General features: G+C 41.4%; 1 protein-coding gene across 2 annotated transcripts in view; it reads left to right on the top strand.

Moving 5' to 3' along the window:
* HLCS (holocarboxylase synthetase) overlaps nt 1-23,605 on the top strand; it is a 108,493-nt gene that overhangs the window by 61,471 nt on the left and 23,417 nt on the right. The gene's annotated exons all lie outside the window — the stretch shown is intronic.

Raw genomic sequence — 23,605 nt, 5'->3', positions numbered from 1 at the left:
TTTGGGGAGATTTTGTTTCAGAGCAAGAGTCAAGGTAAGATTCAATTCCAGTTTTTAGCAGAAATCTTGGAGAAAGCTTTAAACTTTCAGCTCCTTCAGTTGCAGTGGAATTTGAATGTGGCAGCCATGAGGATTTTCTGCACATCTTTAACCATTAGCACCAACATTTGGTTAAATATTTTTAAAGTTGCTTGGAAGAATGATCCACTTCCAAAACCAGATGGGGTTGACTCAGTGACTTCCCTGAGTACAGGTGGCTGCTGGAATAGCCCTAATTTTTGGAAAACTTCAGCTGTCTTTTAGGGGAACCTGTAAATTGAGTTATAGCTGAATATTGTATTTATTTATGTCAGTTCCTGTTAAGCCTTGCTGTTCAAACTGGTTTCTTCTCATGAAGCGAATGCCAAAGGATCATTTTTCCATATATTCCTGTTTTTCCCTGTGTTTGAGGATCTCAAATGTCATGACAGGGGTTTTTTTTGCTGGATTTTCATAGTGTGGGATCTGTTGTGTCTCCAGGCCTGTCACTTCCATTATTTGGGGCTCTGTAGAAATGATTGCATAAAAAAATCAAGTGGGATTTTCTCCCAGAACAAAAGAATTGAAATATTTCTGCATTTCTGTGTGAAGTACATTGAGTTGTTTTAAATTTCCTTACTTTAGTGCCATTCTTTTGACTGCCTTCATTAACACCATCACTCCGTAATTTTTGAAGTGGGACCATTTCAACTTCCACCACAAAACTTAGAAATTGCAGGTAAAAATAAAAGTTTGCATCCTTTTAACTCAGCACAGTCTTGTTACCTACAGCTAGGAAAAAAAAGGTGAAATTTATTCTTCCTTAAACCTCCTTTTTTAAAAAATTAAATACAATATTTCACTCCCTGTTATTTCCGTGCTTCAATTATTGTTAATTAGCAGCACTTACTGACACAGTTTCAAGTCTCACATTCAACACCAAGGGTTGATTTAACCAGTTTTGCCCTATTTAAAGCTGTCAGTCAGGGCTAGGATTTATTTTTTTTAACCAATGGAGTTGTCTTGATACAATTCCTAGAATAAATAGACTGAAATAGGTCTGAGGATGTATTTCCAGCAATTTTTCCTATTTCCCTTTCCTGTCTAGCAGTACAGCTTGGTGGATGGATAAACTCATAGGGAAAAAAAAAAACCAAAATCCAAAATCTTAAGAGGTTATTGCCCTGTTCTGTATTTTTAATTTCCCTCAGTGTCAGTCCCATTTCTGTGGTATCCAGAGAATTTTTTTGGTTGGTTTGTTGTGAAACTGTTGAAGTTTTGGTATCCCTGTGGCAACACAATTTGGAATGAGAGAATTTTCCTTTCCTGTCCAAACGCTGATATGAGAGCTCTGAAATTTGTTTTTATTGCTAAAAGCAGGATTTTCACCTTCTTCTATTTGTAGATTATGCTTATGGAATACTTTAGTAAACAGGATTTACTCAATTAATCAAATTTACAGATTAGCTTATTGATCACAACTATTTCGTGCTGGGGATCAATGCTAATGTACTTCAAATCTGTAATTGTTAATCCATTTCTGAATTAACATTGATGCTTGTTGCTATAATCCCTGCTCATTTGATTTTTTTTTCTTTTTTTGGTGGAGTGCTAAAAAATACTTTCTTATCCATTAAGGCATTTAAGGGAAGAAAAGGACAAATGCAAACAATTCATTTTCTGTCTATAATTGGGGGTGCTCTTAGCTGAGGAATGTTTGACATAATAGCTTTTAAAGTTATATTAAGGTGTCTTGTATTACATTTTATACAGAGAGATATAAAAGATATGGGAGAAGTAGTAAAATATTTATTATTGAGGGCTGAATTTATTCTCATTTTAATGAAGATCAGTGTTGTCCTGATCACTGTAAGCCATTGCTGCAGTTCTATAATGGGAATTATTATCTCTGTCTGGATGTATTAAAAGTACAAAATTAATCATTTTTTTGCAAAACTTACAGCAGAAACTCAGGAAAGCTGAGTTAGAAACTCTCTTGAGCTGCCTTGTCCATATGAACTAGAAATAGATTGTGCAGGAGCTTTGAGCATGTTCCTACTTTATCTGACAATTCAAGACACAATCTCACACTCCCACTAATTTTTCTGAGGGTAGGAAAATGAGCTTGGAGGGGATCAAAACTTAGACCAACAACATCACAAAACCTCAATGCTGTAAGATCTGTTTGAATTTCTTTTTTTTTTTTAATAAATAAACTCTCTGGGCAGTCATTTACATACAAACTTTTTAAAATGAAACTCTAAAAGGGGGATTATTCAGATGGCAGAGTCAAGCACTTTGGTTAATAGATCCCACATATGCTATTTATTGCATACTTGTGTTTATTGCTTAAGGCACTAATTCCCTTAAGTGAAACACAGGATTTTTTAGAATAAAATAAAATAAATGATTTCTTTACCCACTTTTAATGTGTTAAGCAGAAAATCTCTCTAGCAGATGAACGTTCAAGATGCAGCAAATGTAGTCATTGGTATTGTTATTGCTAAAAGCTTACCCATAATTTAACTAACAGCGAGTAAAGGCAATTTCTGTTGCATTTTCACGTGTTTCAGCATGGAAATGGAATTTCTGTGGGGTCAGGGAAACAAACAGCATCCTGTGCCAGTGTGTGGAGCTGGGGGTGCAGCTGCTTCAGGGATTGGGAAGAGCCTTCCCCTCGCTTCCAGAGGGACCCTGAGGGTCTTCAGCCCCTCTGCTCAGGAGCTGGGGGTGTTAAACCTGGGGAAGAGAGGGATCCAGGGAGACTTTGGAGCCACTTCCAGTGCCTAAAGGGGCTCCAAGAAGGTTGGAGAGGGACTTTTCTCATGGTCACGTAGTGAAGCTTTGGGGTGAGCTCAGGGTGGCCTTGCAGGGCCTGAAGGAGCTGCAGGAAAGCTGGAGAGAGACAATTGCCAAGGGCTGGAGGGCCAGGAGCCAGGGAATGGCTTCCCAGTGCCAGAGGGCAGGGCTGGATGGGAGATTGGGCAGGAATTGTTCCCTGGCAGGGTGGGCAGGCCCTGGCACAGGGTGCCCAGAGCAGCTGGGGCTGCCCCTGGATCCCTGGCAGTGCCCAAGGCCAGGCTGGACATTGGGGCTTGGAGCAGCCTGGCACAGTGGGAGGTGTCCCTGCCATGGCAGGGGTGGGGCTGGATGGGCTTTAAGGTTCCTTCCAACCCAAACCATTCCATGATTCCATGAGTAACACAGTGAAGGTGTGTTGGAATGCACAGAGTCTGTTCCTGCACCTCAGTGTATGAATTTCACAAGATCCCAAGCACTGGAGCCACTCACACACCTAAAACAGTTCACATGTTTGGGTATTTCAGTGCACAGGAGCAGTTTCAGCATGGTTTTATTATCATACAGCCAAGTGAATTTCATAATTCTTTCTGTCTGTTGTTCTTCTATATCTAATATCTAAATCTAGTATCAAAGTATTACATCTAAATTCTCCTTTTAAGGGCCACAACAAACACAGCGTGGGTGGACCTGCTTAGACTTTTATTCCAAGTAATTCCAAGACAGATGTTCAACAACATCCAGAAAACGCTGCTTGATGGATTGAAAAGCATTTCTCTAAGTGGATTAAAAGACTACAAGAGTCAAGATGTTTCTATTTGTGCTTCACACAATTATTTCTTTAAAGAGACTGTGTTAAAACTGTTACCATGGTGTCTGCATTCTAAGGTTACATGTTGACAAGTATGTCATTAAAAACCAGCAGACACCAGTGAGAATCTGCTCCTGATCACCCCAGTTAAGCTCGTTTGGAGAGATTGTTCTGCCCATGTGTTTAGCACATTCAATTCCTTATCTGCTTTAAACAACACTCATAAAAGGCTTTTTCCATGCAGCAGCATAAACCATATCAAAAAGGTATCAGGTTTTGGCTGTGTTGCTGTTTAATAACTGAGCACCAAAACAAGCAGCTTTATCTGGCAACATTTATCCAATTCATCAGCAGTCTGACACTTCCACTCAATTAAATACATCCTACAGCTCCAGCTCTTAGAGCAAAAACCTGTTTGGTTTAGCAGCCAATCCTTCAAAATAGGAAAATCTTCCAGTGGGATGATGAGGAGTTTATATCCAGGGGGTTAATACCAGCCTGAGCAGGTTTGGGGCAGGAAAGGAGTAGATCCCTCTTTGTGGCACAGTGGGAATGTGGATGGGGGATGTTCTGCACAGATCTTGTCTTTCTATTCAATTTCAAAATCCTGCAGCCACGTGGGGATCGTTGGGAAGGTGCATTCCATTGGCAGGGACTATTTTTACTTCCCTTTGGAGAGCATTTTGGGTTTATGTGGGAACAGGCTCTCCTGTGCAGCTGGGAAAGGCAACAGAGATTTGAGAAGTGGCCCAGGAGAACCTTGTGAAGTTCCACAATTCCCAGTGCCAGGGGCTGCTCCTGGGTCAGGGCAATCCCAGCCATGAGCATGGACTGGGAGGAGAATTCTTTGGGAGCAGCCCTGTGGAGAAGGACTTGGGGATCCCGTGGGTGAAAAGCTGGACAGGAGCCATCAGTGAGTGCTGGGAGCCCTGAAATCCATCGGCATCCTGGGCTGCATCCAAGGAGGAGAGACCAGCAGGGAAGGGATTGGGATGGTGCCCCTGTGCCCCTGTGCCCAGGTGAGAGCCCACCTGCAGAGCTGCCCCAGCCCTGGGGCCCAGCACAGGGAGGACGTGGAGCTGCTGGAGAGAGGCCAGAGGAGGCTCCAGGATGAGCAGAGGGATGGAGCAGCTCTGCTGGGAGGAAAGGCTGCCAGAGCTGGGATTGTTCAGCCTGGAGAGGAGAAGCTTTGGGGTGAGCTCAGGGTGGCCTTGCAGGGCCTGAAGGAGCTGCAGGAAAGCTGGAGAGAGACAATTGCCAAGGGCTGGAGGGCCAGGAGCCAGGGAATGGCTTCCCAGTGCCAGAGGGCAGGGCTGGATGGGAGATTGGGCAGGAATTGTTCCCTGGCAGGGTGGGCAGGCCCTGGCACAGGGTGCCCAGAGCAGCTGGGGCTGCCCCTGGATCCCTGGCAGTGCCCAAGGCCAGGCTGGACATTGGGGCTTGGAGCAGCCTGGCACAGTGGGAGGTGTCCGTGCCCATGGCATGGGGGGCACTGGATGGGCTTTGAGGCCTTTTCCAACCCAAACCATTCCAGGATTCTCTGAAATCAGGGACATTTTTGCCAGGCATGGCATAAACAAAGTGCCTTGATGGCCTCTCATGTGACATCTCCTGTAATTGGGACCATGCTTTTACCAAATGCAGCTCAATAACCCTCCCTGGGATGAGCTGACCCCCTTCTGCACGGTGATGGTGGCAGTTTATTTCCTGTAAGTGGCTTATCTTCATAACCTGATAATAATTGATATTCCAGGATGGGAAAGTAAGTGCAAAATGACAGGCAATGCCAAAAGATGAGTCTTGAAAATTATGAGACCATTATCATCTAGAGACTTTTTAAAGTACAGACTTGAATTTCCCTGAAATAGTAGAAGGGTGAAAAAATTAAATTATGTTGCTTTTCTATTTCTCTCTGTGTTATATATATATTTGTTTGTCTATCATGCTGCTTGAAAATCCTTTTCCATAAAAGATCAGAGTCTTTCTGTATATCCATGATTTTTCTAGGGTGGATTATTGTGGGCAGTACCTCCTAGACCTGCTTTATCTTCTCAGTCAATGTAGTTCTTACTTCCTCAGTAGCAGCACAGCCTTTTCATTCCTAATTCCATCCAGCCCTGAGAGTTAGGACTTAAAAATACATTGCCAGTTTAGCACTGTCACGTTCCCTGCAGCAGGAAAATTCCCTTCATAATCTGATTTTTCAGTCCAGTTGTACAAAATCACCGATTTTTCTGCAGCACAACCTTATTCTGTAAGTCCAGGAAAAAATTCACATTTTGTGTGTGGCTTTTAGGCTGTCAGAAAATAAAGCATTTCCCATGAGCTACCTTTCCAAGGACAGAGTGCAGTTTTTGGTGGAATATCTGACTTATCTCAAGTACACGATGTAATTTCCATCATATTAATACAAATTATTCAAAATACTATTCCCATTTCTACTTCTTTGCCTCTCCCTTACAAACTCAACTTCAGAATAAACACTATTTTATTACAAGACATCATTTCTATTCCTTTTTCTTTCTCTTTACTTCAAACTTTAGACTAAAAGGCTCCTAATTATTTCTCACTTATTATTTCTCACTTATTATTTCTCACTTACTATTTCTCACTTACTCTTTATTTCACTTTAGGGGTTGTATTGTGCAGCTTCAGTGCTGCCTGAAGAAAACTTTTCCATATTTTCTTCTCACAGATTTTTTCAGCTTTTCTCACTGTACTCTTTCACAATCACATCTCATAAAAGTTGTAGTTTCCAGCTTGGTATCTTTTATGGAAAGAAATTGATGTAAAAGATTTTGCAGAGCCCAATTCTTACCAATTTTCTTTAGGGGTATTTTAAGGAAAGCTGGTGTACAAATGAATTACATTTATTGTTCTGTCTACTTTTGGTCAGTATCACCTTTTCAGAATTCTTCTGACAAAATATTAAGGATAGGATCTGGGAATTCTGGAAGATTGAGACATTAAGTTTTTGCCTAAATATGGATAAATCTATATGAGCATAAACACTGCCACAAAAACACCTACAGCACAAGGAGTGATGAGTTGCAGTTACAGGATTTAGTTTTATTGTCTTCACTGAGAATTCCTTAAGGTTCTGTAATAAAATTGTTTAAAATGACCAGAATTTTGTCACGTTGATAACTTTTTAAAGTTATAAAATACATCAACAATGAATATATGAGTAAAATGAGAAAGCCATTACCTTGTTTTCTTGGTGGGAGTGTTAAGAGCTATTCAACTGTAGGATATTCAGTGGAAAGCCAGGTCTTAGTTTTTAATTGCAACTCTGAATCCTAAATCAACTCTTTTTTTAATTTTCACTTTTTTACTTAGTTGTTTTTAATAGGCTTTTTGTGGTGGCTGTTTCTCATGATTCAGTTATTTCAGTGGGCAGAGACTTCATCCCATTAAACTCAGGCCAGCTTGGGCCAGCCCATTGCATTGTGGAAACTGTTTGGTTCATTTCCTGGGATTTCAGGGCAGGAGCCATTTTAATGTCAACATTGCCATCTTCCTCTAGCCCGTCAGCTCCCTTTTTGAAAGGACTAAATGGACATCATTTTTGTTGAGGGGGAAAAAAATGCATTAAACCACTTTTATTTTCATCTCTAAGTAGGTCAGTTTGTGGTGGCGTAGAAAATAGCGGAAAGTATTAGTTTGGATTTTCCATCTTCTCCTAAAGTATCTCCAGGATGGTGCTTGTGTGCTGATTGCAGGATTATATCACAAAAGCAGACCCGAGTGAAAGTGAGTTGTGTGAGGGCTTAGCAAAATGTGGTGGCACAAATCTCTCCCTGCCTCGAGTGGGAATCGCCCGCCCGGAGTCGCTCCCGGAATTGTCAAGGAGGCATTTTAATGAGCAGTGTTCCCAAAAAACCAGCGAGATGAGGTATGATCTCGGTCATAAAATGCTTTTTGCCAGAGTCTTTTGGCCGAAGGGAGTGAATTCCGTTCCCGAGTTTAGGGCAGCGGAGCTCCAGCAAAATCCCGGCGCGGCGGAATCGCCGCCGTGCGAGGCACCGGACACGGGCGGTGAGGAGTCTGGGGGAAGGACACTCAGCTCACTTGGCTTTCCTTAATTTATCCCATGTCAGATTGTAGCAGGTTACAAATGCAAGGGGACCTTTCATCCCCTAACATTCATCCTGGGACCTGATAATCCAGGAATATTCTGTGGTGCGCAGTTCACTTTTGAGTTTTATGATGCGGATTCTTTAATGAGGAGTGAAGGGCATGAATTTCACTTTCCAAACTTTGAGACGTAGAAAATAAGTTTTTAATACAGATCTCTGAAGTGTTTTGTGCTTTTTTGTCACGCTTCCTGCTGAATCCTTACATTCTGGTGTCACCACTGCACACTTTTTAACCTGCTTCTGTCATATTTTACAAGCTGAAAACAGCAAAAGATTCTCGACCTCTGGAAGGTGAAGGGTTTGCTTTTGGTTCTCCCAATCAAATTTCAACTTCAATGACAGTAAACAAGTTTGTCTTTCCTTTTGGTATCCTTTTCATCTTGAAATGGGTGTTTTTGTTTTATAAGGATTGACACCATCTATTTTTAGATATTATGGTGCCACTGCCCTCTCATAATTACTGAGTGACTTTGTGTAGTGGGAACTATTTCTATCTTCTCTTGGTCGCCCCTTTCTTTTATTCTCTGTCTTTACTGATGAATAAGGACTCCGCTTTTGACTTTTGAGACTTTTGATATGCTGCTCACAGAACAGAAGATATCCAGATGATATTAAGCCTCTTCAGAGATTTCTTTGCTTAATTTATGCTGATTTAGGTACACGATTCAATTAAAAATTCTGCGAATTGAATATCTGGGTCATGGCACAGAGGTTGAACGTGCCTTTGATGTCACTGGTGTTTGTAAAACTCAGCATGGATGTATGAGAAGTGCCACATTCCCAGGTGATAACTTGATAATTAATTTCTTTCTGGGAGTACAAGCAAACAGAATTTGATGTTGTCTCACTCTAACAGGTACCAAGTAAGTTTTGTGTGAACTTAAAGGAGGCTCCACTGTCCTCTTTTTGCAATGTCATGGAAACTGACCATTTCTACTTACATTAATACAAGTTTAATTTTATTTGCTGGGGTTTTCAAGAGCTTCTAAGAGGTGAAGCTGTGCGCAGGTGCCTCCGAAAAGACGCGCTGAGCAACGCAGGTCTCTTCTCTGAGACCTTGCACTTTTAATGAACCATCTCATTGTCACCCCTCAGCGTCTCCCCGCGCGCCTTTTGGTGACGTGGCTGAGAATTTTAATGCATTTGAGTTCTCATTCGGCACGGCCTCTGTGCTCCTCACGGGAGGGCCTTTAGAAATGGGATTAACTTCCAGAGGAATGCATTAGCCATGCCCCAGAAGTAGGCAAAGCTCTAACCAGCCTGATAGATTGCTCCACGCTCCAAATCCTCCTAACCACCCCCTCCCTCCTTTTATTGACAGCTTCCCATTGAGCGGCTCGGGGCATTAGCGTGTTTAGGAGTTGGGCTGTTTTGTAGGAGCCCAGGGCTGATCTCATATTCGCTTTCTGAAATTAATTCGACACTGCTTTACATGTTAATCCGCAGAGGATTGATTTGGGGAAGGTCAGAGCGGTGCAGCCTCAGAAAAATGGGAGAAAAGCTCCACTTAAAACAGCTCATTTCAGTTCCCAGCCATGAGCAGAGCTGCCTTTTCTTTGTGGCACTTGGCCAGCTGGAGGGGACTGGGTCCTCTGACAGAATACATCAAATGGTGGCGTTTGATGGGATCTGCAAGGAAGTTGAGCTAATTAAATTTACCTTCATTAACCAATTGCAGCTTGCGAATGGCACAACTCTACTTTGGGAACCTGCAGGGTGGCAAAAAATATTGCTGCCTTTCTTTAAAGCGCCGACAGAACTCTGCAGTGAGAGCAGGCAGGAACACGGCGTCATTTGATTTATTTTTTCTCTTACTTGTGGAGTTCTCAGCGTTGCTAAAACAAAATAAATACACACGGAAAAAAGCTGCCGTTGTGGGATGTGCTGGTGTTGGACCATTATGGATAAATCGTGTGTTTTATTTGGATCTGCACGAAAGGGCAGGAGACTTCAGTGGGGAAATGTTATAGCAAGAGCAGGATAAGGGCATCTAATAAAAAAAAGTATTGCAGATATTGAGAAGGTGTCGCTGAGTTGCAGCTGCACCTTGCTGAAATGATTCTTTTAATTTGAAAACAAACCTCTGATGGTTTGGTAATAGCTTTTGGTATTTAACAGCACGGTGTGTTTGTATGATTTCAAAAAGTCAAGCACAAAAATGGATTTTTCTTACTGTGTGCATTAATTTAAAATATATGTTGTCTACTTTATATTAAAATGCATGAGAAATTTTAATTATAATCCTCTTTTTACTTGTGGGTTCATTAAACCATCACAATTAAAAATATCAGGAAATTAAACATTTTACAGCTATTCACCTTTTCTCCTTTAACTTTCATGAGTACAATATGCATATAACGATTTTACAACAATAAAAAACTTGGATTCACATTTGGATTGCAAGAGTTCAAACTCTTTCAGATAGAATTTGTCCCCCAAAGCCTATAAATGTCCAAATTTGACTGCACTGCTCCCTGAAAGAGTAGTGAAGTCTTTTATGGAGTTCAGATGTGCTCTAATTTTGGACGTTTTCCTTTCAGGAAACTTGCCTTATGTAGGTAGAATCTTATGAATCCAACTATATATATCTATACTTTGAATATTTAATTTAAATGTAGGTGTTGGAGCTGTCAGGAATGAATGTAGTGTCCTTATTCAGCTGTAATATTTGGTCTGAATCTAATAATAGCTTAATATAAAGAGAAAAAAAGGAATTCACGTTTAAAACTATTTCAGTTCATTATCTTTTGTGGCTCTGCTGCCAGGGAACAGGGACAGGAGGAGAGGGAACGGCCTCAGGCTGGGCCAGGGGAGGCTCAGGGTGGACAGCAGCAGGAATTTCCCCATGGAAAGGGAGCTCAGGCCTTGGAAAGAGCTGCCCAGGGAGGTTTGGAGTGCCCATCCCTGGAGGTGTCCCAGGAAGGGCTGGAGGTGGCACTCAGTGCTCTGGGCTGGGGACAAGGTGGGCATCAGGCACAGCTGGGCCTTCATGGGCTGGGAGGGCTTTTCCAACCTCAGGGATTCTGGGATTCTGTGTCTGAGCCTAAAGAAAACCAAAATGTCTTGAAGATAAATTAAGAATAGTTTAGAGAAGTAATTTGTAATATTGTGACAGTTCTGAGCTGTCATGGCCTGTGTGTCTAAGTCAGTTAGAGTAGACAAAAAAAGGCAGAATCTCTCATTAAACCATTTATTCTTGAACTTCTCAGCCTTGGCTCCCTTGGTCCTGTATCCCTCCCTCTTCCTGGGAGGTGGCTCCTGGCACTCCGCAGTTTTAGGGTTCTAAATGTTCCTTTGTGTTGGCTGTTGAGCAGCTTCTTCTCACCTCTCACATCATTGTCTTGATCTCTTTTTGTTTTGCAACTGAAAGTCTCTTCAGGTGTGAACATAATTGAATAAAGCAATTGTACTTTTTATCATAATGGCAAGTTATCATCAGAAAAAGTGCTTATTCTTGGAGCAGCCTGGGATAGTGGAAGGTGTCCCTGCCCATGGAACTGGATGAGCTTTAATGTCCCTTCCAACCCGGCCCATTTTGGGATTCTGTGACTGTCGGTGTGTGAGGAACCAGCTTCACAGGAGACATGAGGGATTTATAATGAGCATTGTGTGCATATAAAGTTTACCTTTTCCGATGACAGAGTATATAAAGACATAAAAATTGCTCCTTAAATGCAATAAAATCGCTGCACAGATGAGTTCATGGGAAAGAAATCCATCGAGGGTTGTTACATGGAAAGACACTGCCTTTTGATGTAGGAAGGAATTAAAATTTCTGCCTTCAGAAGAAATGAACCTTTCACCAGTCAGACCAGAACCTGATCCTTTAACTGTGGCATTGCCACTGGGCAACAAGACTTAGTATGGAAATTTTCCCTCAGAGTTTTTTCTTATTGTGTTTTTCACACATAAATAATTGAAAAAAAAAATCTCCCTGAATTTTAGAGAGAGAATTTTGACACCCAGGGATCCACACTGACTTTGCCCACTGCCTTTAAGAGCTGCTGGTTTTGTGTTGGTTTTGTCGCCGTCCCTTCTGGTAGAAATTAATTGATGAACCGAGGCTGTAATTATTATTTAATGTGGCATTCTGACTGTGAAAAGTGTGTGTGCCAAGTGCAGCAGGATGCTCTAACACAGGCCATGATATGGAGTGCCACAGTTTCATCTGGAATGCTTTTCTGGAATAAAAAGGCTTTTTTTCAATCCTCTCTGGGAGCCCTGGGCCATATTTTTGATGTCTGCCACTCTAGCCAGGGTCTGAATTTTTCCTTTTGCAATTCCCTGCCTCTTATGTTTGTGCAGAAATCTTGTTTTAAGTCTGTTCTTTCTTGTAACACTTCCAGGTTGTGGAATATCCCTTCTTTTAGCCTGGATGCAGCTGTTTCCCATCGCAAAAGGAATGACTGGTTGTGTGGGGAGACTTGAATCACCTCCTTCCCAAAACTAACAGATGGCTTAAAGATACCTTTAATTGAGGCTTTGAGCACTTAGCAGTTGGTGATTTTGGAAAAAAGGGTGTGTTTGAGGAAATTCGAAGCCCACTATGACACATAATTATGCTCCAAACTGAAGGCCTGAGATGCAGGGTGCAGCTTTCCCTTCCCCCTTTTCTCCCATCCAGAAAAGGTGGAGGAGTCATAATAAATAGGAGACGTTTCCTAAAAGTGGTGGAAAGTGGAAAGGGTATGACTGAAAGTTCCTTGTTAAAAGGTGATTTATGTGCAATCTTAAACTGCAGTTACTCAGGGTTCAGTTATAATTACTGTATTCCATAAGCTGAGGAGGTTTATGGGGGAACCAAGGTATAAATATTCCATGCTATGGAGTTGAGTTTGGGATATGAATGGGAGAGAGAGCAGCTTCTAAATCCAGTGGAAAACCTTGTACTGAAAGGTGAATATTATGATTAATGTGGATGCTCTCTAAATATGCTGACCCCTGAGGGAGGCATCCTTAATCTTAGTTTAGGTTGAATGTTGGGTTACTTTCCTGAAGTAAAAATCATCTTGGAATGAAAAAATTAAATAATAATTAAGGGAGGATGTACATGATGAACTTTTCAGTCCCATAAACCATGTGCAGTTTACATTTCTTGTCCATGTGCCCAAGTATTTGTTTCTGCTGATATTTGCCATGCCAGTGAAACACATGAAAATATGTCCTTCTGCAGGCACTTAATGAAAATATTTCCTTACTGTTCTGATTTTCACTTCTTTTTAAAGTAAGCAAATACCTTTTGCCCTCTCTCAGATTTTTCTAACAGAGCTACCTTGAAGTTAAGGCTACATACAAGATGTAACCAAAGGCAGGAGGTGGGAGGGGAGAGAAATACAAGGACTGAATTGTTTTAAAATGCATTTTTTAACTGAGGGAAATGATTGTTTCCATTCATCACAGCCTTTTCACATTTTTTTGTCATATCTGATTGATAGTGTCTAGAACAGAAGGGTGCACTCAAGCACTTTGCATAGGTAATTATTTCTGTATGTGGTTATTTCTAATTGCTGCTTAATTAGAAATGGAGGAATAGGGAATAGAGAAGTGATTATTAGGAGCAGGGCAGGGATTGTCCCTCTGTGCTGGGCACTGAGAGGCCCCTCGAGGGCTGTGCCCAGTTCTGGCTCCTGCAGGAGAGCCCTGGAGGGGCTGGAGAGTGTCCAGGGCAGGGAAGGGAGCTGGGAAGGGGCTGGGGAATCAAGACTTCTTACAAGGAGGAATTTCTTCCTGGAAAGGGAGGTCAGGCCTTGGCAGGGGCTGCCCAGGGAGGTTTGGAGTGCCCATCCCTGCAGGTGTCCCAGGAAGGGCTGGAGGTGGCACTCAGTGCTCTGGGCTGGGGACAAGGTGGGCATCGGGCACAGCTGGGACTCCATGGGCTGGGAGGGCTTTTCCAACCTCAGGGATCCTGGGATAGGAGCCAACACTGATACGAATATTTCAAAATATTAGTAATTATTCCGTGACCTCCATGTGCTTCAGCTCTTAACAACCAAGTTAAGGCAGGTGCTGCCATTGCTCTTCCAATGTGCTTCATGCCAAGTCTTCAGGGAGCCCCTGTGCAGGTGGGAAAATCACGGTCACCTGCAGGAATGGCAGCAGAGGTGGCAGGAATTCATTAGTCAGTGCTGGACACTGCAGTATTAACACTGAGGGGGAGTGGGTTGTATTTTATTTGTGTGTTTTAGAGGGTAACCAGTGCTGTTTGTACACGTGGAACGTTCCTTTTGAATATTACAAAGCTGCACTGCTGAACACATCCTAAAGATGTAGAAGCAAAATACCAAATCAGTTCTAACAACCTGCTTTTTTTTTTTCCACAAAACCTCCTCCAGCTTCAGCTTTTGTTGTGAAATTTTCTTTCAGTAGCCTGATAGCTGAATAATATTTATTGATTTTTGAAAGCCCTGAGAACAGAATTATATTTTAGCCCGCCTAATAAGATAATTCTTACCGAATTATTCACTAATAATTTTGATTCTCAGTCCTCCCCCGTGATTCTCAGCTCTGCTCACAGGGTCCCCAGCTGCGTTATCTATCCCCAGTGCAGAAAATTAAGTCAATGTAAGAGTATACTCTGTTTTTTAAGGAGAGGTCACGAATAACCTCCCTCCCCTTGGTAGCCACCAGCGTTCTCATTACGCTTCATTTGTGTGCCGGGAGGATTGGGGGGACCCAGCTGGGCCCCCCGTCTGCTCTCATCAAGAGTTAATTTCTGCAGGAGGTGCTGCTGGCATGAACAAGTGCAGGAGGTTCTCTGGTGGTCCTGCCAAACAACGAGAGCTCTTAATTAGCAGCGATGTTCAATCAGGCTCCTTAACGCGCCGCAGCGCCGAGCGGGTCATGTTCCTTCCCCACGCGCTCAAAGGCGCCCGAGCACCCAGCCCAAATATTGGGATTTTTAAACACAGCCTTTGCTTTCCAGAGGCAGGGAAGGCGAGGTGTGAGCTGTACTTGAGAGCTGTCAGCAGTGGGGTGAAATCTGATTTTTTTTTTATGAAGGATGTGGGGATTTCTGCTCGGCAGGTTTCGAAGGGAAGATACTTCTCATCGTCATGCTGAATGTGAAAATTCGTTGACTTTGTATGGTCCGGGAGTCCAGTTTTTTATAGAAGATTTTTTTGGCTACAAAACCAAAAGCAGAGGCTTTGCAAGTGCACCCTTTGCTCTCCTCGCTGTGATATTTGGGTGTTTCACTGTTGATGATGTACCAGGCACAGTTCTGTGTCTCTGGAGGGAGGTTTTTGGGAGCTGCATGGAAGCCTCGAGTTGTAGCACAGAGCTCAGGATGTCAAGTGCAAGCTGAGGAATCCCTTTAAAAGTTCCTAATTATTATATATAAATTACATATCAATTCCTGTATACAATTACAGGTGCTAGAAGTATTTTGCAGGTTGAGGATAAATGGCATGTGCACAAAAACCCCAAAGTAAACAGTTTATTGCTGCATGACCAACTCTGAGAGAGCCATTAAATAGACCAAAGTTTAGAAAACAAGGCACAGCAAATGCCAGAATATAGGAAATAATAGTTTCAAGAAAACTGACCACATGATCCAGTGGAAATGCTTGTTTGCCCTTTTCAGTGGCAATCAGGAGTTGAAATAAAAAGAAATAAAACAAATAACAAAGCAAACAAAGTTAGGCCTGAGCCAGATCCCAAGCATTCCTGTATTTTTGTTCATTATTTACATTTGTATTTAATTTACATTGATTATTCCAATTGATGGTCCTTCCTCTGTAAGAATTTTGATTCATAACTGGGGGGATATTTTCAGGTTTTTTTATTCATTTTTTTCCATCTTAGTCTTTAAAAACTGCCACATGTGATTGATGAATGCTCATTATCAATAAAAAAGGGGGAAAAAAAGCTGAGGCCCCATCTTCAGGTGCCAGTTTCACATTGAAAAGTATCTCATTTCTACCCTCTGAAAATTCCATTTTTATTTTAAATACGTTTGGAATTACAAATATGGGAAGAAAGTTTTGTTTGTTTTTTAATCTTTCTGGGAAGTGTCTTTGAGAAGATCCTTTGATTTGAAGGTATAAATGGTTGCTGTTTACTGTAGAGGTGTTTTTTTAGGTTTTGTTTCAATTTTTAACTTAAAGCCTTGGGGGTTTAGGACAGCTGTCTAAATTAGTGATCATCCCACTATTTTATATGTAGTTTAAATTAAAAGGACCTTTTCATGTATCTCCAGTGCAGATAGTTGCATATGCACAATCTAAGTTTTCACTAGACCAGAAATAACTATTTTTAAAATGGATTCCATCCAAAATGAAGTGAAATAATAATATGAACAGAAGAGCTGTTATCTTGTAGGAAGAAAAGAGTTGATTGCCACAAGCCCCTTTTATAAGATCTTATAAGAGATTTGTAAGAGGTTTCTTCTGCTGGAGATGTGTAGATGAAGAAGAGTTTATTATATATACACCATTTTTACAATCTTGTTTCATCTAATTACATCTGTTGAAAACAGGACCTTTAATTAATCACTAAAAGCAAGAATGAGTTCTATAAATAAAACATTATTTGAATGTAAAAAATGTGACTTTTTATTTTTAACTTTGTAGGGAGGATTGAATCCATGGCGTTTTTCTATTTGTTTCATCACAAGATTTAAGAAAATCAAAGGATTTTTTTTTACTTTTATGATTTGTGAGAATAAATAGATTTAAAGCAGACCAGGACACATTACTCAGGATTTCTTCTTCAGCAAAATTTGTAGATCTTTGTGCCCTTAAAATTGTCATTTTGTCTAATAGTACATCTTTATAAGTTCAGATTCTGAAAGACAAGGATTGGGAGGTGTAGGTGGAACTGAAAATAAATAATGTCACTGCTGAACTAAACAGCTTTGTAAATCTTTACATTTAAGCCCTACTTTTAGTGGCATCTACCCAAATCTTACAACAATGGTGTTCATTTTGTTCACTCTCTTTTCCTAATTGTCACTGTAGGCCAGAACATGTGGGATAATTAGATTAGGATAATAATTCCTTGTAAAATACAGGATTTCAGATGTCAAGCCTAAAAACGGAAATCGAGATTTAGTGGGAGGTGGCAGGAAAAAGATGGTAAATGTTGTATGGGTCAACTTGTTACCAAAAAAAGGGATGGAGAAGGAAAAGCATAATTTGTAAGGTGCCTCTTATGATAGAAGATAAAAAATATGTTAAATTTGCATGTAATATTTAGAGTCTTGTGACTGGACCTGTGTTGAGGTTTTGACCACTTTTGGTCTCGAGGCCTTGGAAAGTCTTTTTAAGCTTTGAAGTCTTTCAGAAAAAGTAACTCCCTGTTGGAGTAATATGTCCCTTTAAAATTCAGGTGCAAATTTCTATTTATTCTCTTGAATAAAGTGAGATTCTACATTTTTAAAATGAATGAGAATATTCCTTAAATATAAGTGTATCCAGGCAAAAGTTCAACGTGGAACATGCCCGTTGCCATCACTAAATGCAACCCCACTGCAATTTTAGAGAGGCAGAAAGAAACTGCATGGGTGGCATTTAGCCAGGAACGTGGCATCACTGCCCTGGAATACCAGACATCAATTATTTCATAGAATAAAAATAGAATAATCCATGTATTGCAAAGCACTTAACGGGCTTCAAAGGATATTTGCACTGTATCATGCCCACAAGTCAAAAATAATTAAAACTTCAAGGCCTAAATGTCTCTTAGAGCTCTGCACAGAGATAAACCTCTGGTAAATTCTCTCTGTAATTTCCCAGACTGGAGGGAGATTTAAGTGTTTTTTGCAGTGGCTGCACATGTTTTTTTCATCAGCACATTGGGGCTGGGTTGTGTGTCTTGGAATGCACTTGAAATATCTTGGGTGGTTTGCAGATGGCCTCGGTCTCGTTTGCGTCATTACAAGGAGAAGTCAAAATAATTCTTTGAAATTTGATTTGACGAGCAGCGTGTTTTAAAAAGGAGAGAGTGCCGTGAAGTTCCCTGCTTGGATTTTTCAGCTTGAAGAAAATTATTGAATATTTAATTACTAACTCCCATTTAAGGCTGGGAAAGCACAACAAAGTCAATCATTTGCTTTGTGCTTGTGTACCTTTGAATGTATATTTTAGCTTAAGCTGTTTTGCTGGAATCAATGTTTCATCTCCTGTGTGTGGATCTGAGGTCTGGATATTGTGTGGGCATCACCTCCAGGAGCTCAAGAACCTTCAGAAACTTCTGTGTCCCTTGCCTTGGATTCTGGGGATAACAAATGCTGTCCTTCTATGCCACTATTGCGTGAGCAGTGAAATATTAGTTGGCCACAGGTGAAAAATGAAAGTCTGGATGACAGAGGCCTGGAACAGAGGCCTAGAACAGAGGCCTAGAACAGAGGCCTAGAGGTTGTAATTTCTGATTTTGTTCCAACAGCACTTTCCATGTGGAGCAGAAGCTGAGTTTGTGGATAGGCACTTGATGCCTGTGGTTGTGGGAGAATGAGAGGTTTTCCATAAAACCTCTTCCTTTAATAATTTTGCAGTCATTTGCACATCCACTGCTTGATTTGTTTCTCTGGCACCCCGGTGCTTTCTCCCCCAGCCCCTGGCTGTGGGATAAACATGGTTGGTATAACTCAATCTCAGATCATCCTGCCGTTTTCCCTGATTTTTAGAAATACTTGTTGCTGATCTGTGTCATTTGTGGGATTAGAAATAATATTAATCATTCCAGGACTTAAAGGGACTCCAAAAAAGCTGGAGAGAGACAATTGCCAAGGGCTGGAGGGCCAGGAGCCAGGGAATGGCTTCCCAGTGCCAGAGGGCAGGGCTGGATGGGAGATTGGGCAGGAATTGTTCCCTGGCAGGGTGGGCAGGCCCTGGCACAGGGTGCCCAGAGCAGCTGGGGCTGCCCCTGGATCCCTGGCAGTGTCCAAGGCCAGGCTGGACACTGGGGCTTGGAGCAGCCTGGGATAGTGGAAGGTGTCCCTGCCATGGCAGGGGTGGCAGTGGATGGGCTTTAGGGTTTCTTCCAACCCAAACCATTCCATAAGTCCATGATTTTTTTCTGCTTTTATGTCATCGTCTCTGTGTGGATTTTGAAGTGCTTTACCAATAGTTATCATTCAGTTTTCCAAGATCCCTTAGGAACATAGGGGATAAATAGTAATGGAAAGTAGTTTCCTCACACTAACATGGGGAAACAGAAGCTCCAAAATGATGATTTTTGCTTTGGATCCTCCAAAGGCACATGAGAAAAATTGTGTATGGGAAGATCCCATACTGTCAAAGGGATGAATGGCAAGAAGTGACTTTTTAAATCAAATAAATTTTATCTGAGAGTAGTAGATTGAAACCAGAGGTTGAACATTCTTTGCATGCAAGCTTGAGTCATGGAATGACAGAATTCCAGAATGGTTTGGATTAGAAGACTCAACTTAAAACTCATCCAGTGCCACCCCTGCCATGGGCAGGGACACCTTCCACTGATGTCCAGCCTGGCCTTGGGCACTGCCAGGGATCCAGGGGCAGATTCAAAACTACTAAAAAAGGGGAACTTGGATCAAAATTTTTGTGTTACTCCCCCCACCATGAGTGACATAATTTTTTTCTAATCAAGTGCAAACTGATACTGATATTTTATTCATCTTCGTTTCTGTGATTAAAATAATAACTATATATATATAGTTATTATTTTCTCTGCTTATATAAGTGATGTTTAACTCTGCCATGCTCATGCCATCCTGATGGGATATTCCCATCCCCAGCCCTAGCTCTGGGATACAGGAATGCTCTGCCAGGACTGCAGAGCTTGTGCAGCACCAGAAACTTAATCCCAGTTTTTCTGGGAAAGGGGCAGCCCTGGAACAGCTGCGTTTCATGAGGCCTCATGGCAAACTGCCTTCAGATAATGTTTTCACTGAGCTGCAAAACACCAAATCCATTCAAATAAAGTGCAGGGATGTTGGTCAGCCATGCAGAGAACTTTATAATATTATAATAATGTAACTTCTTTCAAGTCCTTTGGTTTGCAGTGTTAAACTGAATTAGCAACATTTTTTCCTAGAAAAAGCTTGTGGGATTTTATTGATGTGGGAGTGGCTTAATTTTGACTGCAAATATTTATTTGTAGCCAGAATGAGTTAATTTTTGTGTGTTTAATACTACAAATACCACATGGATTTGGGCACTCCTCTCAGTGTCTGTTCTACCTGGAAAGAAAATACATTTGCTTAATGAAAAGGGAAATAAAGCATTTTTCTGCTGTCACATCTTATATTTTATGATCTCCTTTCTCAAGTTCAGTCATGTTTTCTTTCTGGAAGTATCCTAAAAGCTAATGAATACAAGGAAATTCAATTAGAGGAACTCTTCAATAACAAAAATAAATGTTCATGTCCAAGGGAGAGATAGAGTGTGATAAATAATCCAAGATGTATTTTATGGTGACTTGCAGGAAATTTTTTTGACAGTAGGGTTTAAAAATAGCATTTAAAATTGAGAACTTGACAATGCATTTCATGATTTTGGAAGCCACCTTGCCTTATGTGATACTGAAATCTAATAACATAAATTGGAGTATTATATAGAAGTTGGAACAATAAGTTGGAATAATACTATTATATATAAGTTGGAATATTATATTGGAATGTAAGTTTTATCCCTTGGAATGTGTAATTTGAAGGAAGAGTTGTTTGGGTTTTTTTTTTTGCTATTAAAAAGATTCTATAGCAGCTTTTAAAAGTGGACAGTCAAATACAGAATTTATTTTAAAATACACTAAGAGGCAATAAGCAAGTGTAAGTTGACAATACCCAACCACTCAGTTGCTGCATTAAATCTGAAGGTTTTGGTTGATTAAAAAATTAGATTTTTGTCTTCTGTTGTTGCTAAAGCACTGAGGATTTCCAGGTAGTGTCAGCCTGTAAATGTGTGGATTTCCAGGGTGAGAGTTCCACTCCTTTTGTTGCACTTGGCTTGTGCCACTTGGTGTCTCAGCTTTCAGCATCTGCAGAAGGAAAAACCCTGCTGGGGAATAAAGTTCTCAGATTGGCAGGGGTTTAATTGATCCTGGCTGTGTGGGATTTGGGGATGGATGTGCCAGTTCCTGCAGCCTGAGAGGATCTGATGTGGGAAGGACTCAGAGCTGAGCCCTCGGTGTCTCTCTTGTGTGAGCTGAACTTGTTCATGACAAGAACCCATGTACTGGGTGATGGCAAATTCATTTATTGGTCTTAAAAGTCGGTTCTCTGTGTCTGTTCCGTGTGTGGAGAAGGGAACGGAGCTGGGAAAGGGTCTGGAAAATGCATCGTGGGAGGAGCAGCTGAGGGAGCTGGGAAAGGGGCTCAGCCTGGAGCAGAGGAGGCTCAGGGGGGACCTTGTGGCTCTGCACAACTCCCTGAAAAGATGAGTGGAAATGGCCTCAAATGGCACCAGGGGAGGCTCAGGTTGGAGATTGGAAACAATTTTTCCCTGCCAGAGTGGTGAGGCCTTGGGATGAGCTGCCCAGGGAGTGGTGCAGTCACTGTCTCTGGGAGTGCTCAGGAGGAGTCTGGATGTGGCCCCTGGGGACAGGCTTTGGGGTGCTGCTGCTGCTGCTGGGGTGGCACTGGGTGATCCTGGAGGGCTCTTCCAGCCCTGATGATTCTGGGATTCTGCCAATATTGGCGGGAATTTTGTGTGTGGGACAGAATAGTTTTCCTGTGATGGATGGACTGCAAAGATAAAAGATGTGCTCTGTGATTGTTGTATTTCACCTGTACTTGGCCTTTGAATTCCTTTCGTTGAATCATTTGAGCCACCCCCAGTGATACCTCAGAGGCCACCAGGAGTTCCACAGACACAAAATGAAGGTCCCTGACCCAGAGTTTACAAATTGTGAATGAGAAAAAGACCAGGGACAGGATGACTCTGGATGTTGGATAGAATGACAGCAAAAAGGGAACACGAGGAGTTTGTATTTGCTGCAGTGGAGAGGTTATCCCATAAAACAAGGGTGATAGGAAAGTCAGTTTTACAGGTTTATTCTGGGTGGTTAGGAAGGAGTACAGTGTTCTGTTATGTTAGTCTGATGTCCATGGCTGAAAAGTGAAAATTATTTATGGAGTACTTGTAGAAAAAGACATTTAAAAAAAAATGAGTGAAAGGAAAAGTATTTTCCTTCTCAGTTATATTCAATGCTAAATACATTGTGCAAGGTGGAGGAGACAGACAGCTGCAAATAGTTGACATTTACAAGTGCAACTTTATTAATTCTGTGAAGAGTTGCTTGTTAAAACTCTCTTAGTGGAGAAAAGGAAAGATGATCATTTTTTTCTTCAGTGATCTTTTAGATGCTTAACTCCTTCGTGTCACAGCTGAAGGGTTTAAATGCCATCCTTAAATCTAAGATCTTAGATCTCTTTCTAGGCCAGACTGCTGAGGCTTCAGATCTGCCACAGCTTCAGCACAACTCAGTCCTTTACATTAATAATTTTGATGGCAGAACTGAGGGTTTCCCTATCAAAAACTCCTCTTTGTAGGAAGAATCCATAAGGTTGTAAAAAGGTGGGGTTAAAACTCAAAGCTTGCTGAATCAAAGTGTGCCTCAAATAATCAGATGCAAATCATTAAATGGAGAGAGGTTGGTTGAATATCAGTTTTCGTGAGAGGTTCTGGAAGTTTGAGGGAGCAACTGAAGGTAGGTTAAAAATAAATTCCTGTTGTAGCAAAGGAGCTGAGGACTGACACTGAAATTCATACAAAGGTGCTTAAACATGTGCTAAAAATGTCCAGGCTAATCCTTCCAGTTCTACTCAACGCTGGGAGGGCTTCACTGGAGATATTAGCCCAGTTTTCAGCACCAGGCTTCCAAAAGTGTGGATTTGCTGGGCACGGTATAAAGCAGGGAAAGGGAATGATTCAGGGTGTAGGAAACACAATTCCTTAGATGGGGAGAGTGGGGAATCAGAGAATTGTGTTTCTTTCATCAAAAGAACACAAGGACAACGTAAAGAAACTTTTACTCAAGTGAGGGTACAGGGAGAAAATGAGTGAGCATTTCTCCATTTTCAGTGGGTATGGGACAGCATTTCAACACAGAAATGCAGATGCAGGAATTTTGCCTTTAAAAATGGCTAAAATAAGGAAGTTTGCTTAACTGAGCTGGTTTTTCTCCATCATTGTGAGTTTTTATTAGTAGGGCAGAGGATCCTTCCAACACTCTGTGACTGTGGTGTGAAATTGTGTCAGACTTATTCTGTCCCTGTCAGAACCAACCTGATTTTGGAATGGGATTTCAGTTTTCTCCGTGCAGCTGGGGCTCATTTTGCCATGGATGCAAATCCATGGGAGGTGCTGCAGCCATGAATTTTTTACTTCACACAAATGTGAATAACTGCAGATTTTTTTATTCTTCCACATATTTATTCCTTTTATTAATTTCTGACCATTTCCTGGCAGTTTTCTGTGGTGCCTTATCTGTGTCTGTGACTTCCTATTTAAGTCATTCCCCCACATTTTTCTCCTTCTCCAGCGAAAGGAATTCTTTGCTACATAATGCCCTAACCATGGATAAAACCTCCCTTTTTCATTTAAAATAAAATACCACCTCACAACACCTGCTTTTTTAGAAGTGTGTTGGTAAAGCTGAATGAGAAAATTCCTTTTCTAAGCCTGTGTTTTCCTTTTGCTTTACAGCAGAGTAGTGTACAAAAAAAAAAACAGGTGAAGGAGGACCCTGAGATCTGTCAGGAGGTTCAGAAATTGTTTTCTAATTTCAATTATTACTCCATTGGTATTGATTCCCCTTTGTCCTGTCCCTCCATCCCCTGGAAATAGTTTCTTTCCATGTTTCCTGTCAGCTCCTTTAGGCCCTGCAAGGCCACACTGAGGTCACCCCAAAGCTTCTC

Source organism: Aphelocoma coerulescens, chromosome 1 (assembly GCF_041296385.1).
Source record: "Aphelocoma coerulescens isolate FSJ_1873_10779 chromosome 1, UR_Acoe_1.0, whole genome shotgun sequence".
NCBI lineage: Eukaryota > Metazoa > Chordata > Aves > Passeriformes > Corvidae > Aphelocoma > Aphelocoma coerulescens.
Note: the sequence above shows the minus strand (reverse complement) of the source record. Positions and strands in the feature narration are given on the sequence as shown.